A 7,690-nucleotide genomic window follows, 5' to 3' on the forward strand; every position below is an offset into this window, starting at 1 on the left:
CAGGAGGAGGCTTTCTCGACCCAACGATTTATTGCAAATCACTGACTCTTGCTCTCAGCCTGAGCCCAATCTGCAATTTTAAGGGCAGCTTAAAATTACAGATTTTAAGCCTGTTCCTTTCTCTGCCACAACCTCTTGCAGCTTGTAATATGGAGGCAAGATGTTGCATTTCCATTGATAGTACCCTAATGAGTGATGTTTTAAAATTTCCATTCCGACGAAAAATGCCTCCTCTCGAAGCATCCGGTTTTTTATTTGAACACCGCCTGGCCGGATCAAGGACACATTGCAGACTATAGAAGTGCATCTCTGGTCCTGGGGCGGCGGCGGCGGTGCGTTTCCTAGTGATCACTGATCACAGCTCGTATGTGCAGCTACCGATGCCATCTCACTCCCCCCCTTCGTGGCTTCCTCCCAAAGACTTGTCCACCAAAGGTTGTGCGCAACCTGAGTCCGCTCACCATTGCACGCCGCCTTCCATTCGCTTTTTTGCTGCCAGTTTACCCACTCTTTCCTCTTCCCCTGGGAAGGCATTCGCCCGGCGGCGCTGGAAGTCGAGCCAGGGGTACGATTCGAGCCAAGAGAGACAAGCCCGCTCAGCAAAAGCCGGTGTCCAAGTCAGAGCTGTGTCACTCTACCGACGTATCTCTATGGTCGCTAAGCTTTTGCACGCCAGGGAAGGTGGAAGAGTAAAGAGCCCGCGTGGTTTTCTCCATTTTGTGTTGTTTGGGCGACAGGAAGGTGGTGTGCCAATGAATGGAGACGCGTCGTGTTCTTCAGTCGAATTTACACGTTCCCATTGAGAGAGGCCCCAAGTAGCAATTTAATTAGATTTGCCATTGTATTCCCTGAAAACGGAGGCTTGCGTAGGCTCCTTTGCTTTACTCTGAATTCTTGGTTAGAGTAATTGACCATATAACACCCTGTTTCCATGAAAATAAGACCTAACCTGAAATAAGCCCTAGTATGATTTTTCAGGATGCTCACAATATAAGCCCTGCCCCCAAAGATAAGCCCTAGTTAAGTGAAACCCCACCCTCCACCTTTGTGGAGAACAAGATGGCATGACTCTGTAGATTGTTGTATATGAAAAAAATAAAACATTCCCTGAAAATAAGCCCTAATGCATCATTTGGAGCAAAAATTAATACATATAAGACCCTGTCTTATTTTCGGAGAAACACAGTATTATACATGAGGTATACAAATCTCAATTTTGAGTGGCGTGTATTAGGCTTTTCTCTTTGAAAATTACATTAGCTTGTACAAAATGTAGAAACACACACACACACACGCACACGCACACACACTCAGAAGTTGCTGAACTGCAGTTGCCATCATCCCTGCTCGGTCATGATGCTGGCAGCCAGGACTGACAGGAGTCAATCCAACGTCTTGCATTCCTCAGATTGATCAGTGTGAATGCCAGAAGCTATGGAGAGTGGGCAAAAGGTCAATAGCGAAAATGTCAGGAGTACAGTTCTGCCTGTGAATAAGCCTCATTGAGATGGGCAGGACTTAACTTCCTGAGCAAATACACCCACAAATGCATTATTAAATACATGCTGTTGGCAAAATTAAAGGAGATTAAAAAGAACCACGGCCACACACACAAAAGCAAACAGTGACAACTGATTTATTTCAATGGGAGGTTTTGTGGATTAAAATCTACTTCAGAGACAAGGCATATAAATACTTTGTCCTTCATATTTATATATATTCCCATGGCAGTGGTGGAGATCATGACCAGGTGAACATACAGACAATAGACAAGGTGACAATACATCATTAACACAGAAATTGGACTATCAAGATGTTAATTACTGTACTTCAAATTGCAGGCTACACCACATGCTGTTAGCAAAATTAATTATATCATGCAATAGCTAAGCATCCTACTGTGCAACAGATTATTTTCTCTATAAACATGTTCAGGCCTGGGAGCATACAGCTTGCCTGAGGCTGGCTTTACTTGCAGGAGGCAGTGAGGAATCCAACTCCCAACCTCTGGCTCCACAGCCAGGTACCTAACCCATTGACCTATGCAGCTAGTTTACTAATACAGTATAATACAGGATAATTCTGTCCCCTCCAGCATCATATTAACAATGGACTACACTGAGGAAGGCTGATGCCTTTGAACTGTGATGCTGGAGGAGACTCTTGAGAGTCCCCTTGACTGCAAGGAGACAAGGAGATGGTTGGACAGCGTCATTGAAGCAACCAACATGACTTTGACCCAACTCCGGGAGGCAGTGGAAGACAGGAGAGCCTGGCGTGCTGTGGTCCATGGGGTCACGAAGAGTCGGACAACGACTTAACGACTGAACAACAAGACTGTAGGTTTGTTATAGCCTAGTATTTCAGGATGTTGCAAATTCCATCAGCAGTTCTGTTGAATTTTACTGTGGAACTATGTCTACTAAAAACTAACTCTGGTTGATTTCGGTAAAACTTAATCCCAGTAAAGTAGGCATAGGGTCACAGCCATAGCTTTCCCCCTCCACCTTAGAGGTATTAATATCATTGGAGTTTCATCTGAGAGTTGTCTTAAGCAAACCTGACTTTCTGTTTCATTAAGCAGCCGGGAAGATGAATGCCTTTCCATTAAGTAGAGTAAAGCAGCTGTCTCAAGGAAGGGGTTTTTGGTCTCATAAAAGAATAATTACATTTAGTTTTACTGCAGGACTGAGACAGAGGAGTGGGATTTCTGCCCCCAATCCCAAACTTGTTTTGGGTGCTAGGCACTTTGAAGGTCACCATAAGTTGGAGGTGACTTGCTGGCACAGATCAACACCACCACTTTGATTGAAAGTGATTCAGGCTTTATTATAACCGGGGTGGCTGATACAAACGGACTACTGCTTGTTGCTTTCAGGACAGTTCCATTCCCTTTGGTCTGAGTCCAAGCCCAGAGACCTTTTGGTTAGCATCGCCAGGGTGAGTGTGGACGAGTCCCTTTTTTCCCTCCAGGAGGGGTTCCCTGGGTGGGCCAGCATGGCAGGGCCTGCAGCAAAGAGGACTTCTATGGCCACCCTGAGGGCCATGGTGACAGTCCCCTTCCCTCCTCCTTCACTGACCCTCGGAGAGCTGACGTTGCCACTCCTGTTGCCCAGGAGGTCTTCCTTATAAATGTATTCTCAGTCTCCTGATGTTTGGGGTTCTTTGGGGGGGAGTATCTTTCTCAGCCTAAAAGGCCTCGTCGGGGTCCTCCAAGGGTTTTTTCCCCTCAGGCCCCCTCTTCCTCCTCCCCATTGGGCAGCTGGACCCCCTCCTCTGCTCTCTCCTCTGTTCCTGCCTCCAGCCCCTCTCTTCCATCCCATAATCTCCCATGGCCCCTCCTCCCCCTTCTCCTCCAGGGGTCGCTCTTCCTTACCAAGTTCTCTGTGGGGGATTCCCCCTCCAGGGACTCTCTCTCTCTTTGGGTTCCCCTTTGAGGTACGTCCAAATGCCAGATGCAGGGGAGGGGTATCAGGAGACGGGTCTCTGGTTGTCTTGTGTGCTCCCAGAGGCATCTGGTGGGGCCGCTGTGAGATGCAGGAAGCTGGACTAGATGGGCCGTTGGCTTGATCCAGCAGGACTCTTCTTCTGTTCTAGTGCTCTGAGTTCCTTACGCATGGGTTCCCATGGGTCGGAGTCACCCCCTGGAAGGTTTAAGTGCCTTTTTTCCCACTTTTTCCAGGTATGTGGAAGTGGGTGAAGATCAAGATTCAGGAAGTACAGGCCTTCACAGACCATAGAAATGCAGTGGACCCAAATATCAAGTTCACCAGGGAAGACACCAAAGATAGCCAGCTGGCTTTCATGGACTGTGCAGTCATCATAGGACCCAACGACATCTTAGGAATAGAAACCTACAGAAAACCTACACACACTGATCAATACCTGCGGTTTGACTCTCATCACCCATTGCAACACAAACTAGGGGTTATCAAGACCCTAAACCGCAGAGCAAGAAACACCTCCACAGAAGCCAAGAAGAAGGAAGATGGACATCTGAAGACAGCCCTTAAGGCCTTACAGTGAGACTTTCCAAATGCTTGCTTGCAGAAAACAAAGGGGAAGAATAAAATGTGACTCACTCCTGAACATCTGGAAATTCCAGATGAAACCATGAAGTGGATCTGAGAGACAGGAATAGGTATCAGGCTAAATGAGGAGAAAGCTATGGTACAGCAAGGAGTCACCAGCACATAGGTGGTACTGAAAACTTGGGAGCTGACAAAGTCCACAAAGGATGAGTAGCCAAGGATGAACATCGCTGGAAAACACAAACAGAAGACGTCCTACAGGAGAGTGTTGGTGCCCAATAGGAAGAAATGCTGGCCCAGCTGGAGACCTAGAGCAAGGAATTTTTCAGAATTGATAAGAACCAGTTCTAAAAGCATGTCAACTTAATGTGAGAGAATAAGAAATTCAAAGCCACTAAACAGCTGAAAGCATACATGCAGCAGGAATATTTGGAAAAACAAAAATGCAGTAAGATTTGTAATTTTAGCAAGCCTAGTTTCAGTGGAAAATGGACTACAAGGGGTAATTAGTGGAGCTTAAAGACAGCAGCAGTGATCGATAGGAGTGAATTAAGAAGGGGGGAAATGGTAGCATGCTTGACAATAGATGCTCCTGACGTGAAAAGGAGGCCCATCAGCTAAGTAGAATACGTCCAGCAACCAGAAGAGTATGCTTCTAGTGGGTTGTCTTGCGTTCATAGCATCTCTTTTCAGTAACAGTACTTCTACTACCTGCAGAATGAAAAGCTGTGGCTTCCCTAATTTCTTACGCATGATTATAAGTATAGAGCACTGCTTTGTAGAAATAAATCAAACCTGCAATATTGGGGAGATTTTGCAGTATCCTAATAGCTGCTTTATTTGGCCACTTGGTTTAGCTAGTAGAGTGGATAGCTTATCAGTGAGGCTCTCAGAGCGCATGTGTGAAGCTCACACATTTTGGAGACACACCCATAAGGGACCACTTTAAACCATGTCAATAATGTGTCTTGACACATAGAGGACTGAGTATATTACACTCAAACAGAACTACTCATAAGAGCAATTTTATTGAACACAAAAGAATTAAAATATAGCACAGATTCACAATAAAATATACAATGTGGGGAAATACAGACTCAGAAGTGAACTCACATGGATGAGAGAGGTCCAAGATTCAGGCTGCTCTGCAAGCAGCTGCAGTACCTGAGCAGACTATTTGCAAAGGTGCTGCAAGGATAAGAAGAGGGGAAAAAAACATCTTTCCCTAACTGTCCCCGTGAGAAATTGGGGCAGATTGGAGAGCCACCAAAGTGTGGGGAAAATACCTCCAGAAGGTAGATAAGGGGTATCAAAGATTAATTCTTATTAGACTGCTTTGGAGGATGGGAGTATTGGAACTCCAGCTGGAACAATGTGAGGGAATTATAGCATGCCAGAAACCAGGAATTCAGGAGAGCAACATAGGCTAGTGGGTTTCTCTGCCTGAATCCTGGATTCTAGTGGGCTAAAACAATAGTTTCAACTATGAAATGAAGTCAGTAAAGAGAACTGGCAGGGATAAGCAAGACGGTTCTCAGGCAGATAAATACAGAAGGAAGATACCCCCTCCCAAACCAAATATGATTACTGTGTGTCTTTTTACCTGGTTTCTGGCCAGGCTGACTAAAGTGATCGACTACTTGGTAGTCATGTGCCCGCTTAACTTGTTCTGCACTCCTTATAAACTGGCCACTTGAGTAATTCAGGAACAAAGGAAATAGAATGGGATACTTGACTAAACAGGAAGATGATGGGCAATGTTTACAAAAACATAGATCAGGTTTGTTCAAAGGTGTTTGCTCTGCCTGACAATCCTTTTAGCATAAAAAAGAGATGAATCATCTGGCTTCTCCCCAGGAAGGACTCTTGACTGGGGTATTCAGATCTCTATATTTATTTTATTTATTTATTTATTTATTTTATTTATATCCCGCCTATCTGGTCGTGTGAGGACCACTCTAGGCGGCTAACAACATAAGAATAAAACAATAAAATTCATATAATCATATAACATAACAAAAGGGAAAAGAAAAGAAGAAATTATTAAACGAGATAGGAAAGCTATAGGGTAGGGAAAAATCGTCAGGAATTATCTGTTGGGGTAATTTAGAGCTGTATTTCTGTCATTTCCTCCTGGGGGCTTGGCATAGGTGAGACCAGAGGCCATTTCTTCTCAGCCACTGCTTTTAACCTATACAGTACAGTACTTATATTTGGCCTGAGAATTTTTTTGTTGAAGCCATCTACAGTACGACCTGCACATATATGTGTAATGAGACTTTGCAAGGGCATTGTGCAATGCTCTTGCCTCTGCAGCATTTTCGTAACTCTTTGACAGAAGAACATACCCTCTGGATATAATTCTAGGTTAGATTGCTTTAGGTACTTGGTATGTGGTGACGCTGCAGGTTAAACCACTGAAGCCTCTGTGCTGCAAGGTCAGAAGACCTGCAGTTGTAAGATTGAATCCACACAACGGAGTGACCCCCCCCCCATTGCTTGTCCCAGCTACAGCCAACCTAGCGGTTTGAAAGCATGAAAAATGTGAAAAGGTACCACCACGGTGGGAAGGTAACGGCATTCCGTGTCTAGTCGTGCTGGCCATGTGACCACAGAAGATTGTCTTTAGACAAACACTAGATCGATGGGTTGGAAATGGAGATGAGTACCACCCTAGAGTCAGACACGATTGGACAAATTGTCAAGGGGAACCTTTACCTTTATGTACAAGATTCAAAAAGAGAAAAGTGAGAAAGCAAGGATGTAACATCTAGATGCCCCAAGCAATCCCAGGGTCGGCTAACCTGCACCTTTCCCCAGGCTTAATATTTATCTAGTTAAATCATGTGTGTCCATCAGCATACCGTGACTGAACCTTAAATCACTCACTTTATCTCTAAATAGTGAATCTGGAAATTGATCTTCTTTGAAAAGGACGTTTTACTTGCTATGCATTTTATACAGAACAATGTCTGAAGAACTGTAGTAAACCAGATTGGAAAGTATAGTCCCCAGTTTGTGGTTGCATAAGGTTACCAGCACTGTCAATTTCATTCAGCCTTGGCACAGTCATTCTGACTCACCAGCAGGCCAGTGGAAATTTCCATCATGTAACATTCGCCAAATCATGCTCATAACCTAGTTTCATTAGGTGGAGCTTACAGAGAAGCAGCATTAAACCCACTGAGCCTGTTATGAAGAGAGAAGATGGAAGCCAGCCATGTTAAAGTTCCAGTGAATCAGAATAATCCTATTATGGGTGATTTGAAGCGCGTTTTGATTCTTACATTTTTTTCACAGATTTAAGAGTAATAGAACAGTAGTCTGAGAAACTGCAGCTAGGCCACTGGGTCAAAATTATGGTTTTCCTGAACAAAGAAAATCCGCTGCATGGTTATATTATAAAAACATAAAATTATCTACTACAAATTCCTGAAAATGTTACAAGAATTTTTTTAGCAGATTAATAGTGTCAACATCTGCATTCTAATTTGCAGTGCTGGGCACTGGAATTAAATAGTTTATACATGCATTTTATTTGAATGTTAAAAAGTTTTGAGATGTCAGGGTATGATTCTACTCTGGAGCCCTGTATCACATCCTCATTTATATGCCATTGCAGACATCTGCAGTTGAAATGCATGGTGATTGTAGCAATG

This window comes from Pogona vitticeps, chromosome 2 (assembly GCF_051106095.1).
Source record: "Pogona vitticeps strain Pit_001003342236 chromosome 2, PviZW2.1, whole genome shotgun sequence".
NCBI lineage: Eukaryota > Metazoa > Chordata > Lepidosauria > Squamata > Agamidae > Pogona > Pogona vitticeps.